Below are 12,683 nucleotides of genomic sequence, written 5' to 3'. Positions count from 1 at the left end.
TCCCACAATGCACTGCGGGTGGTGGCCGGGGGCGGCGGGTGGCGGGAATGGCCGTGGCAGTGTCAGTGGTACCCGCTGCGTTGTTGGTGAAGGGCTGTGACTGCAATCAGGGCTCTGTCATGTCATGGTGTGCCCAGGGAGCGTGGGTAAAAGGGCTCTTCCCTTTTTCGGGCAGACGGGAGGTAGGACCGAGGGTAGGAGGGAGGCGAGCTGGCACTGGCCGGGCCACGAGGTAAAATGGTTGCCTTGAAGGCACAGGGAGTTGAATCCAGGCCTGGGTCCGCTGCTCAGCCTTGTGAGTATCCTAATTCTGTATTGCCCTAAGCAGAGCATTGAAAGTGACTTTTGGGGCTGTTTGGTTTTGTTTAGTTGGTGTTTTTTCACCTAACAGTGCTTTCCCATTTCCAAATGCTGTATTGTGGTTCTTGGAGAGTCTTGGATCAGACAAAACTTGAAGATTGGCGCTGGAAGGGCACTCCAATCCACCTTGGAGCCTGAGCACGATGACTTTGGACAGAACAAACCTTGACTTTGTTTTATCTCTATGCAAGTCAATAAAAAAATAGGAAGTTGAAATGATCTGTGAGGTCCCCTCTAAGCTGAGCTATTCTGTGAAGGTAGCTCAGCTGTGGGTGTGATACTGCAGGAAACATTTGAAATGCAGTTCTGCAAGCTGGATACCTCTTGGTTATCCTTTAGTACCAACAGGAGTGAGTCCAGGTGGTGCTGGATAGGTTGAGTCATTAACCACCGTGCTGGGGTTGGAGTAGTGCCTGGGTGTGTAGAAAGGGCCCTTTAGGCTCCTAAGTTAAAGAAGGGATTTTGAGAACTGTGTTGTGGCTCTCTAGCAGAGTCTGCCATGCAAGCTGCATTTCAGCTGTTCGTTAAAAATGCAGATTCCTCTCCAGCAGCAGCAGCCCTCATCCCTTATAGTTAGAAAACGGTTTTGCTCTAAGGTCATAACGTGCTTGACTGTTCCAAAAGCCTCTCCCTTTTCTCTTGTGTACGTTCAAGCACAATGATGTGCTCTGCTCATCTGGAGCTGAGAAAAGTTCTTCAGTACCAGGGTGCTGGAGCCCTGCAGCAGGCTGCCCAGGGAGGCTCTGGAGTCTCCTTCTCTGGAGAGATTCCAAATCTGCCCGGATGTGTTCCTGTGTGACCTGCCCTGGGTGACCCTGCTCTGGCAGGAGGGTTGGACTGGATGCTCTCCAGAGGTCCCTTCTAACCCCCACCGTTCTGTGATCTGTGCTTTAACAAGCTTGCTCTGTTGTTTGCCAGCTCAGCAGCAGCAGCAAATCCCAGGGACCCCAAATATCCTCTTCACAGGTGGAGGAAAGGCTCCATCCTTTGCCAAGGAATGAATCTTTATTTTCTAAAGCTTTTTAAACTGCCCCAAGTTATTCTTAAAGGCACCATAAAGTCAGTCTGCCTGGCTTGTGAAAAGCCTCTTGCGTTGTTATTTTGTGGGTTAATGAGCCCCATAACTGCTTTGAACGATTGTCTTAATTACCTTCCTGAAGTGTCTCACACAGAAGTACTGAAATGTTTCCCCTTTCATGCCCTGCCTCAGCTATGTGCTATCAGCAGAGTGCTCGGAGCTGTTGGAAGAGCTGCAGGAACATTTATTTACTTTGTCAGGGCTGCTTTTGGCTTTCTGGCAAAATGTATATATGGAGAGTCATTAAACATTAATTATGTGGAAGATAAATTACTGGGAAGGGAATGGCAAATAACATTGCTAAGAAAAAAGCCAGCTGCTGTCAGCTGACAAGCTGTGATGGAAACCAGGGCTTTCCAGCTGGGAATGGGTGGGAATGGGTAGGAATACCAGTACCTGAAAGGGGCTACAGGACAGCTGGGAAGGACTTGGGACAAGGGCTTGAAGTGCCAGGACTAGGGATATTGGCTTTGAGCTGGGAGAGGGGAGACTAAGACTGGAGATGAGGAAGAAATTCATGACAGTGAGGATAGTGAGATGCTGGAACAGGTTGCCCAGGGAGGCTGTGGATGTCCCCTCCCTGGAGATGTTCAAGGCAGGCCAGGCTGGATGAGGCCTTGAGCAACCTGGGCTGGTGGAGGTGTCCCTGCCAAAGCAGGGGGTTGGAACTGGATGATCTTTAGGTGCCTTCCCATGCAGCCCATTCTGTGATCTCTGGGCTGGGTGCAGCTCTACCTGATGGCTTTCATCAACTTTCCCTCCCGCTGGCTCCCTTAGCAGGAACCTGCTCTAATCCCCTACAGGGTACAAGGCAGCTGGGATTAGTCCTGACCAATCTCTCTTTGTTGTTCATCAAAGCTAAGACTGTTTGCAGCAAAAGGGTCATTTCCAAAGCAGTGGCTGAGGCTGTAACATATTTTTGCAGAACTCGGCTCTGGATTGTCCAAAGCTGCTGCTTCCCTGCTGCAGGAGCCGTGCTGAACGTGCTGCTGGAGAGGTTTCTTTTGGCACTCCAGCAGTGACACAGAGCTGCTCAGACACTGCCTTTGGGATAGAAATACAAAGCTGATGTTCTAGGGGCTTTTGATTTTACACAGTGCCCCAATGATCTCAGAGTTATTAACCTGCATGTAGAAAAAAAGATGCCAAAATAGAGTTTGTGGTGGAGGAACTCTAAGGGTGAGACAGGGAAGGTCTAGACCTGGAAAGATTTCCAGCCAAGTGGATGGGGGCAGAGCTGGTTTATTGATCTGGGTTTATGTCTGGTCAAAAAGGTTTCCTGGGCACAGCCTGATGTGAACAAAACACACAGCACGCTATCACAGTGGAAATTCTGCCTGAAAGGACACACAGGGTCAGGGGGCTGGGCTGGGCTGGGCTGGGCACCACACCACACCACACCACACCAGTGGCAGAGGCTCTCCATAAACCCCAAAGGGAAGAGCAGGTGGCATCAGCTGGTGTCCTGCACAGGTAGAGGCAGCTGAGTTCACACCCAGCCTGCAGAGCCTTGTGAAAAGCTCATCTGGGGGCATTCTGAGGTGTGGCTCTGTTTGCCTCACCAGAACAGCTCCTGTGCTGGGGTGATCACGATGGAAAAGGGCTCAGAGCAGACTTTTGAGGCCTTCACAGGAGCCTCTGGCACAGCCTGGGCCACAAACCACCTCCTCACCCCAGGCTGGGCTCCAGCACCCTGCTGTGCTGGCTGAAGGGTGCCATCCAGCTGGGTCACAGGTGGTTATTTGTCTTGCTACTAGCAATTAAAGGTTGATGTAAAACTAAAAATCACACTGAGCAAAATGTTGGGAGTGATTTCTGCTGCCTTCTTCTTACACTGCTCTGATTTTTTTTGGTGCCTGCTTTCACCTTTGATTCCCACGGGGCAGAGGGCAAGAGGCAGTGGTTAACACATACCAAAATGTTTTAACGAGCATCCCCCTCCCAGAGCTGTTTTAATTGATTTCTCTCACAGAGAAAACAGTTCTGCTGGTGCAGGGCTCTGCGGGCTCCTCCTGCCTGCTCTGCTCACTCCCTGCCTCCTGCTGTCACTGAGCACTGCAGCAGCAGCTTCCAGTGCTCTTCCCTCTCCCTGCCTGGCAGCATCCTCCAAAGCCTGATGTGGACGGAGGAAAACGAATGCAAACTGCTAATGAAAATAAAACTGCTAAGGTTAATTCCTGCTGGAGAATAACTAAACACAGAGCAGTGGACCCGTGTGGGCTGCTCCTTGCAGAAGGAGCCTGGCGAGGCGGAGCCTGCCCAGCGAGGCGGAGCCTGCCCAGCGAGGGCTTTCCCTACAGCTCCTTTTCTCTTTGCTCCTTTTTTTCTTTTGCTGTGTTTATTTCTCTGTGCATCTGGGTGGGGAGACACTGGAACAGGTTGCCTGGGAGGCTGTGGATGCCCCCTTCCTGGAGCTGGTCAAAGCCAGGTTGGATGATGCCTTGAGCAGCCTGGGCTAGGGGGAGGTGTCCCTGCCCATGGCATGGGGTTGGAACTGGATGATCTCTAAGATCCTTTCCCACCCAAACCACTCTGTGATTTCCCAGGGTTGCTTGCTTTCCCCTCCACACCTGCCCAGGCACACAGCTGGCTGAGGTGTCTGTGCCAGGATCTGCTGGGAGCTCACTGACCCTGCTCAGCACCTCCTGTCCCCCCGCTTGTGTTTCATCTCCAAGTGAGTGATGCCATCCTGAAGCAGGGACCTGGCAGCAGTGACAAACCCAGGGGAGGTCACACGGAGCCATGCAGCCCTTGCAGCAAGAGCCCCCTGTCCCAGGGTTGATTACCCAGGCAGTGTTTCCTCTGTCCATTAGAGGTATCGGTAGATTCTGCTGTGCTGTGTGGCATCTGTCACCTTCCCCAGCAGCCACTCTCAGCTGCCCTGTAGCGGGCAGCCAGCGCTCTGCATTTAGACCTGGTGCCGGCCGTGCTGCCCAGCTGAGGAGCAGGGGGAGAGCAGAGGCTTTTTGTCCTCCAAAAATAGCCCAAATTTGCCAGGCCTCAGTGGCTTTTAAAAGGAGCTTTTTCCATTAGCTTCCTGTCAGCCGCTGGCAGCGCTGCCTGCTGCCAGCCCTGCTCCTGCTGCAAAGGGGGCATGGGAGGCAGCCCCCCTGGCAGCAGTGGGGGGCTGCTGGGTGCCTTTGATGCAAGGAAGCACAATGTGTGAGAAATGCACTGAAAGTTTTCTTCAAGCAGAATGCTTTCAAGTACAAATGGAGCTTTAGGAACTGTTTTCTTGCCCTGTGTAACTTTCTGTAAGCTCTGAGGAAGGTCAGGGACTGCAATGAGCGCTGGGACATGAAGTGTTGTGCAGCCCCAGGCAGGGCTGACACCAGGCTGTGTGTCTTTACTGTTTGAGCTCAATGGATGGCGAACAAAAGAGGGAAAATAAACTGGATGTTTGCAAAAGGCTGGGGCTGGGGGCACTGGCCAAGCTCCTGAGCAGTTTGCTGAGCCCAGTGCCCCAGCTAGAAGCTGCTGTCTGCTCCCACTGCAAGCCCCCTCCCAAAGCATTTTAGTATCCAGATGTTCCCCATCTAGGACACCTCACAATTCCCATCCCATGGTCCTTAAAGAAGGTGAAAGGTACAACAAGAGGTTGCAGTGAGGTGGGGGTTGGTCTCTTCTCCCTAGTCTCAGGTGATAGAAGGAGAGGAAATGGCCTGATATGGTGCCAGGATAGGGTTAGGTTGGAGATCTGGAACAATTTCTTTGCTCAAAAGTGGTCAGGAATTGGAACAGGCTGCCCAGGGAGGTGGTAGAGTCCCCATCCCTGGAGGTGTTCAAGAAACCTGTGGCCATGGCACTTGGGGCCATGGTTTAGTGGTCATGGTGGTGGTGGTTTGGACTGGATGATCTTGGAGGCCTTCTCCAACCCAAACAGTTCTGTGATTCTGCTTCTATGATTTGCTGTCCCCTGGGGTTGCCACCCCGTAGCCCAGATGTTCTCCACCGACATGAGGCACAGCCAGGCACCTCATCCCCTCTCTCCCTTGGAGGGGGCTGCAGCTGAAGGTGTTGTGGTGCTGTGCAGCCAGGCTGGGCACACAGGCACTGTTTGAGGTCCCTCTGATTCCCACCGTGGCCACAGCTCACTTTGCCCAGGGCCACCCCCTGCGAGGCTTTCGAGCTGTTAGGAGCAGAGCAGGGAGGAACAATGAAATGTGCTGCTGGTGCAGAGCATAAAGCACAGCCTCCAGATGACTTTGTTTGCTCAGGCAGGGCAGCATCGCAGACTCACTGAGTATTTTTTCCCCTCTAGGGCTCTTTTTTGTTTATTCTTCTCCTTTTTGTTCTTGTCACCCTCCCGGGCAGAGGGCAGCTTGGCTCCCTGACCTGTCTGGGTTGAACAGGAGCTGAGCACTGCCATGGGCTGGGACTGAAGTGCTCCCTGAGGACTGATGGGACTGGGCTGAAGTGGGAGGGGAGACCCTCTTGCAGCCTTCCCGGACTTAAAGGGGCCCCAGCTTGCAGACTTTGCCAGTGTGTATTTTATCTGCTAGAAGCCTCTGCTCTTTCCTTGCCATGAAATCCATTCCTGACACCTCCTGAATATCCAAGCACCCCTCCGACTGGGGTCTGTGCCTCCGCTGGCACAATTTCAGGCCATTTCCTCACTCCTGTCACCTGAGACTAGGGAAAAGAGACCAACCCCGACCTGGTTCCAGCCTCCCTTCAGAGAGCTGTAGAGAGCAATGAGGTCTCCCCTCAGCGTTCTCCAGACTAAACACTCCCAGCTCCCTCAACTGCTCCTCCCTAGCCCTGTCCTCTAGACCCTTCCCCAGCTCTGAACCTGCTCCAGCCCCCCAGTGTCCTTGTTGTGAGGGCCCCCAAACTGCCCCAGTATCTGAGGTGTGTTTTGGGTAGGTGCTGGGGCTGTTCAGATTTATCTGCCCAGCATGGATCTCTCATGGTGGGCAATGCTCAGAGACTCAACTCTTTGTATCGCTCTTCAGGAGGAAGAGCCTCATCACTGGCAGGAAAGCCGAAATATTGCCTGCACCCCACGGAGGAGCTGCCTTGCACTCAGGCTGTGGAGGCAAGCAGGGTTTCAACCAACTGTTTATAGATAAATCCCTTGTTCCCAGAGGCGGCTCTGCCACCTTCCATACCAGCAGGCTTGTGGCAGGAGATGAGCCGAGTACAAAGGGTGATGGGGTCAGGGCCACCCCAATTAAGTATCACTTCTCCTGGCTTGTTCTGGAGGTGCCAGAGCAGGGTGGGCACAGGCTGTGCTCTGCTCCATCCCCCTGGTCCTGCCCTCATGCTGTGGCTGAGCCTTTGGGCTGCTGCTGGCAGGAAGCTGATCTGTGAGCAGGGCTCTGCGTGAAGACAGCCCTGCCCCTGCTGCATTTCCAAGGCAGATCAAGCAGTAGGAAGAGCAGCCCTAAGCATTCCTCTAATTAAAACAAAATCCCTCGTGGCCTCTTCTATACAGAGAGCTATTACAGGCTTAAGGGATGTATGAAATGTGTATTTATTGATTGCTCCAACCACGGCTATCTTCCTAGGGTGTCCAGAGAGAGCATTAACTGGTGACTGACTGAGCTGGCGAGCAGGGCCGGACAGGGGGTTTGGCTGGTGCTTCACTGATGCCAGCCTGTGTCACAGTGAGCCCCTGAATCCCTGTGGCTACTTACATAAATATGTATATTTATATCCATTTGTATACTCATATATCCATTTTTATATCCATTTCTATCCCTATATCCATTTATGTATAGCCACCTAGCTAGGCATCACCACCGGAATCCATCCTGTGAGACCCTCGTTTCTGGTCCTGCCTTGCTGGGCTGGTGCTGGCTCTGGCCTGGGGCATGGTGCCTGGCACTGGGCTCCCACCATTGCTCATTGCCTACCTGTGGGTTTGTGGTTGCACCACAGTGAGTTGTTTCTGCTTTGGTGGGTTTTGGGTGGCGGCAGTGCAAGGGCACTTCTGGCCAAGCCTCAGTGGTGCCCGAGGGCCAGGATGTGCTTCCCAGCGAGGAGCAAGCAACCACTCAGAAGCTTCTGCAGGCTGAGTTTTGGTGCTTATCAAGTTGCTCCACCACAGTCTGACCCCCAAGAAATGTGAGTGTGTAGAGGGGATTCAAATGGTGCTGGCAGGTGATGCTGTAAGCTCCAGAATGTAAACAGTGCAGAAAAGCTGTGTAAATATGGGGGAGTCGACTTTCTTAGCCTCTATTTTTTCCCTTGCTCAGGCCAGGAACTGCTAAAGCTGAAATAAATCCCTGCAGAAGTGAGACTGACCTGAATCACTTCACACAGTGGAGACCTTGTCTCCTGCTTTTGGAGCTTCTCATAGTTAGGCTGTGCTAGAACAGAGTTGAAGTTGTCTGTGCAGCCGGAGCTGCTTCCTATGCCCTGGGCAGCTCGGAGGAAGGTGTGAGATCAGTTCCTGTGTGGCAGGGAGGGTGCTGGGCAGAGCAAACAACCAGTTCATGCCTGCTGGGGGGACCAGTGGCTGCTCCTGCACCAGCACCTGATGAGTGAGTTCATGCAGGAGTGTCCAGAAGGTGCACAAAGCCACCACAAAATTCCTGCATGAGCACACAGCTTCATGATCAGTTCATGCAGCAGTGCAGGATTAGTGCATGCATGAATGTCTGGTTATTGCCTGCATAACTGTCCAGCTACTGCTTGCATCAGCACCCAATCATCAGTGCCTGCATCAGCACAAAATCAATGCATGCACCAGCACTCAGTCAGGGCATGCATCAGCACCTAATCAGTGCATGCATCAGCACTCAATCAATGCATGCATCAGCACCCAATCAATGCATGCATCAGCACCCAATCATCAGGGCACGCATCAGCACCCAATCAATGCATGCATCAGCTCCAAATCAGTGCATGCATCAGTGCCACAGGGGTCAGTAAGAAAGCTGGGGACAGACTTTTGAGCAGGGCCTGTTGTGACAGGACAAGGGGTGGTGGTTTGAACTCAAAGAGGGAGATTCACACTGGAGAGAAGAAAGATTTTTTTTTACACTGAGGGTGGTGAGAGCCTGGCCCAGGTTGCCCAGAGGGGTTGGAGATGCCCAGCCCTGAATGCATTCCAGGTCAGTTTGTGTGGGGCTGTGAGGAACCTGCTCCAGCTGAAGGTGTCCTTGCTTACCAAAGAGAGTTGGACTGGATGAACTTTAAAGATCCCTTCCAACACCAAACATTCTATGATTCTATGAACCCCCCACACCCTGCAGCCAGCCCAAAGCAGCCTGGCACGCCTTGCCCCTTCAAGCTTGTCCAAAGGCAGAACTGTGATCTGCTTGACCACAAATCCCCAGCCCTGATGAGAGCTGTGGCTCACAGGAGGGTGGAGGAGATGATCACAGCAGTCCCTTACAGCCTTAAAAATGAAGGAGGCCTTTGATGTGCAGGCAGGGCCCCTGCAGATAAACCCTGCTGGGGTTAGGGCTTGTGCTGGAGCAGGCAGCCCCAGTGAGGGGGAAAATGGAGAGGAGAAAATGGAGAAACTCGAGGAAAGAAGTAAAATTCACATTTGTTCTTGACCCAGCCACGTGAGCACATGGAACCTGTGTCCCCAAACCCTTCATGGTCAGACTGGGAGCCCTGGACACCGCAGTGCAGGGGAGCTGCAAGGCATGCCATACAGCACCTGGCTTTGAGGTGACTTTCCCCTTGGTGCTCATGTTCAAGTTGTCTCTAAACCTGCCTTTCAGTTCAGGAGAGGTGAGATTAAAGGGAATTCCCAGCTCTTGGTGCTGGGCTGGGCTGGGGTGCTGGGAGCTTGTGAGCAGAGGGTTGGTCAGCTCAGCCTGGCTGGGCTGGTCAGCCCTGGGCCCTCAGCAGGTACAGAGGCTGTGGTTGTGTCCCTGTGCTGATCTGACCCCGCTGGGATTCCAGAGGGATGTTTTTATTTACAGCTGCTGCAGGAGCTGCACACCGCAAGCCACTTGCACAAACTTGTAGGGAGCAGCTGACCTGGATCCATGTTAATGAGGCTCACAGGGCCCTGGGTATCAGTTTTCCCTCCTGGGCTGCAGGATGGCAAGGAGCACCCTGCCTGGTGGAGGGCAGCATTCAGTCAAAAAGCTGTTTGTAGCTTGTCACATTTCTAAGCCCATTTGCCTTGGAGATAAGCCCAGGCTGCCTTGCCCTGTGCCAGGCTGCAGCTGCTCCTGCTCCAGGATAGACCTGGAGGAGATGAGTGAGAGCTCCGTGCATGCTGGAGCCACCAAAGGGCACTGCTGGCTTTGGGGAGAGGGCACTGTGTGGTCAGGGGCTGTGTTTGGACATGCTGATGGGAGGTGTTTGACCCAGTCCTGGGTGGTTTTGATGATGAAAAGCAATTCATAGATTCATGGAATGGGTTGAGTTGGGTTGGAAGGGACCTTAAAGATCATCCAGTTCCAACCCCATGCCATGGGTAGGGACACCTCCACCAGCCCAGGTTGCTCAAGGCCTCATCCAGCCTGGCCTTGAACACCTCCAGGGAGGGGACATCCACAGCCTCCCTGGGCAACCTGTGCCAGTGTCTCCCTACCCTCACTGTCAAGAATTTCTCCTTAGTCCCCAGTCTAAATCTGCTCTCCTCAAGCGTCAATCCATTCCCTCTCATCCTTGTAAAAAGTTGTGATGAAGGAGTCCATCTCCCTGGGCAGGAACACCTTGACCCCACTGCTCCCAGCAGCAGGAATGGTTGAACTTGATCCAACCTACCCAATTCCTTGATCCTACCACAAGCAGTGACCCTTTGTCCAGCTGAGGCACCTGTGGCATAGTCCCAGTCTGGGTTTTGTGCACTGTGGTCTCACTCTGAACTGAAAGCCTGAGCAGATCAGGTGTGAGGATGAGATGCTCAGTGCCAGGCATGGGCAGAACATGGTTGCCATTCCTTGGGAGATGTGAGAGTGACCCCTGGGAGGCAGAAATGGCTCTGTGCAGTGAGGAGGATGGCAGGCAGTGAAAACCCTTCAGCATCCCAAGGTTGTTAGTGATAACCTGGGGGGTTGGGGTCTGGTGTTGCTGTTAGGCGGCTCACAGGGGTCAACCCCTTAGCACCAGGGTGGCCTCTGTCCGTGGAGCTTTACAGAGCGTTTCCCTTTCCCCCTGGGATTTGTTCAGGGTGAGCAGCAGGGATTCAGGAGATAATGACGAACATTAAGCAGGGCTCTGCAAACTGCTTCGCAAACAAGATTGATCAAAGCAGCCTGGGACTGACAGCAAAGCCTCCGCCTGCAGCCGGCACAATGCTTGCCAGAACAATTGACTCCAGGGAAAAATAACCATTTGGGCAGCCTCAGTGAGGGGCTGGGCTCCGGCAGCCGGGAAGCTGCCGGCCGGGGACTGCGGGAATGAGCAAGGGCCAGACCTGGCTGCTCTTTGCCCATGTGCCAGGCTGTGGGACTGAGGGGTGAGTGCCCAGCAGGAGCTGCTGGCTGCATCCTGCCCCGGGGCTGATGCAGGTGCTGGGTGGCAGGTCGCTGGGATGCCAGGCTGCATAAGGACCCATGCTGCTGGGCGGTGTGTGCCACCTCATTGGTACCTCCTGGGCTGGCTCTCACAATGCTTTGCACGGGGTTGGACTCTGTGAGGCTTTTCCCCTCGGCAGAAGCAGAATGGGGCTGAGCCGCAGGCAGTGCCTCCCCCTCACGCTGACATCTCCATGCAGCTGCTTTGTGTCTCTGTGAGCAGCTGGGGAGCTGCCGGCTCTGCGGAGTCACAGCAGGATGAGGATGGTGGCTGCCATGTCTCTAGATGAGGAAGAGTCACCTGTAGTCACCCCAGCTCTGACATTCATGCTCTGGTTGCAGCAGGCAGGACCTGGTGGAGGGGACACTGTGGAGGGGCAGCCCTTGCTCTAGGGTCTCCAGGTGTCCCTGCTGTGCCCACACACCCCCAGGACACTCGTGGGGAGCAAGGAGGTGAATCAATAAATGGAGGTGCTTACTGCTGCTGTTGGCTTTATTGATTATTGGCAAAAGAGAGCAACTGATGGGAGCCTGGAGAAGAGCAAGGAGGTGAACAAGACATGCAGGAGAGACATTAGAGGAGGAGAGAGGGAAGGAATTCCAGCAGGGAGAGGAGACAAGGTGACATTTCTGCACTCATCTGCTATGGACATCCTACATCATATGTCAGTGTGCTGTGTGTGGTGGAGCAGAGCAGAAAGGCTGGGCTGGGGCAAAATGGCTTTGGGTGAAGCAGGAAGAAAAATCTCCTGTGAGGGATGCAGCTGCAGAGGTGCAGCATGGAAGCAGAGCTGGTGTGGTGATGCAGCTACGCTGCCAGCCCAGAGTTTGGTTCCCAGACTTCTGTGTTTCTTAGAGCAGAGGTGCACAGAACCTGTGGGCTTTGACCCCAAGTCTCCTGGGCCTGGAGGCACATCCCATGGGGCAGCTCATGGCTACTGGGCAGGAGGAGCACAGCCTTAGATGGCAAACTGCTCCTCATGGCCAGGCGCTTCTCCTGTTAACCGCTGTGAAGTGCCTTATATAGCACTGGGTGAAATTTATAAATAAATGCTTTTTGTCACAATTCAGGAATGTTTCTCCCTCCCTGGCATCTGAAGCACTTCCGTCCACCAAGGCCATGCTCCTCCACGTGTAAAAAGCAGCGCTGGTGGCTCTGGCCAGGGCTCTGCTGGGTTGCAGCAGGGCTCCACTCTGAAGAAGGAGGCAGGACACAGCTGGGAGGGGGTTACCCTGGGATTACAGAAGCAGCCACCCAGACTGCAGCCATCTGCAGCCATACAGGGGTCCCCCTGACTGTACCGATCAGGGCCACCATTTGGTACCTTGACCTTTTTGCAGCTGGGTCCCTGGGGCAGCTGCCCTGGGTGGAAGGTGGCCACAGGCATCCCCAGGACAGGCAGGGCAGGAGGGAGCTGAGCACACCCACCTGCACCAGGGAAATGCCAGGAGGTTTGGAGCATGGGAGTTCTTGTGGGAAAGCCCAGGGCTCCTGTTGTGCAGGACAGACAGGATGAGCACCTCTCAGCAGCTGCCTCTGGCCTCCAAACCTGCCGAGCCCCCATCAGCTGCCCCAGCCTCAGGACTGAGAGCACAGGAAAACCACACTTGGTGGTTGTCACTCCAACTACACAAGGATTAAGCAGAAACTGATGGCAGAAGGAGCAGAGATCTGACTTAGAGCAGCCTGGACCCCTCCCCAGTAAGGAAGCTCCTTCATCAGCAGGGGATGGGGCAGCAATACAGGTGGGGCAGCCTGGCTTTGCTGGGCCCAGCTCACTTGGGAGACTGGTATCTGGAGACAGATACCA

This window comes from Indicator indicator, chromosome 30 (assembly GCF_027791375.1).
Source record: "Indicator indicator isolate 239-I01 chromosome 30, UM_Iind_1.1, whole genome shotgun sequence".
Taxonomy (NCBI): domain Eukaryota; kingdom Metazoa; phylum Chordata; class Aves; order Piciformes; family Indicatoridae; genus Indicator; species Indicator indicator.
This window is presented reverse-complemented; position numbering follows the sequence as displayed.